This window comes from Acyrthosiphon pisum, chromosome A2 (assembly GCF_005508785.2).
Source record: "Acyrthosiphon pisum isolate AL4f chromosome A2, pea_aphid_22Mar2018_4r6ur, whole genome shotgun sequence".
In the NCBI taxonomy this organism is placed as follows: domain Eukaryota; kingdom Metazoa; phylum Arthropoda; class Insecta; order Hemiptera; family Aphididae; genus Acyrthosiphon; species Acyrthosiphon pisum.
Genome location: NC_042495.1, coordinates 27,702,714 through 27,703,597, shown reverse-complemented (window position 1 = coordinate 27,703,597; position 884 = coordinate 27,702,714). Strand labels below are relative to the sequence as shown.

The 884-nt window shown below is 25.7% G+C and overlaps 1 long non-coding RNA gene across 1 annotated transcript; it reads left to right on the top strand.

The window, feature by feature from the left end:
• Positions 1-201: 201 nt before the first annotated feature.
• On the top strand, positions 202-872 carry LOC107883099. Its single transcript, XR_001679091.1, has 3 exons — positions 202-465; positions 527-797; positions 859-872. It is a non-coding gene; the product is annotated as an uncharacterized LOC107883099 (long non-coding RNA).
• The last annotated feature ends 12 nt before the right edge of the window (positions 873-884 follow it).

Here is an 884-nt window from a genome sequence, read left to right as displayed (position 1 = left end):
ATTGTTGTTTAATGCTTAGTCTATGGTTCACTGGTACCTACTGGATAATAAATGCCAAGCTATACAATCAAGTGGCATAGCACTACATATAAATATTAGTAACAACTCGGATGTTTCTGTCAGTTATTGAAGAGTTTTGTTTGTTTTGGTATTTCTATTTGGCAAATAGATAGTCCAAGATTATTATCTTGGACAACAAACATTCTTAGACATATAATTTGATCTCACTTTTTAATTCATAAAAAAAGTGAATTCATACACATAATATATTATGATTCCAAATTGGAATTCAAATAAGCCATAGTGAAATCTACTATCACATACAATTTGGAAGATCCTCTGTGTTAATATGATATTCATACTGCTATTTCCAATTGCATTTAAAAATACCAATATTTTGGTAACAGTGAAAAATAAAATAATGCTTCACATATTGGATTAAAATATAACTACAAAATAAATGAAGTAAGTATACACTTAAACTGTAATATTATTTAATTATTAAATTGACAAACACATTTTGTAGGTAATCAAGTTAATCGCAAAGAAGTGGAAAAAATCTATTTTGACTTACTGCACTTTATAACTTTCACATAATACATTATGATTCCAAATCAGAATTTGAATATGCCATAGTGAAATATACTTTCACTTACAATTTGGAAGATCCTCTATGTTAAAATGATATTCATACCGATATTTCCAATTGCATTTCAAAATACCAATATTTTGGTAACAGTGAAAAATAAATTAACGCTTCACATATCGGATTAAAATATGACTACAAAATAAATTAAGTAAGTATACATTTAAATTGTAATATTATTTAATTATTAAATTGACAAACAAATTTTGTAGGTAATCAAGTTAATATTGCAAAGGAG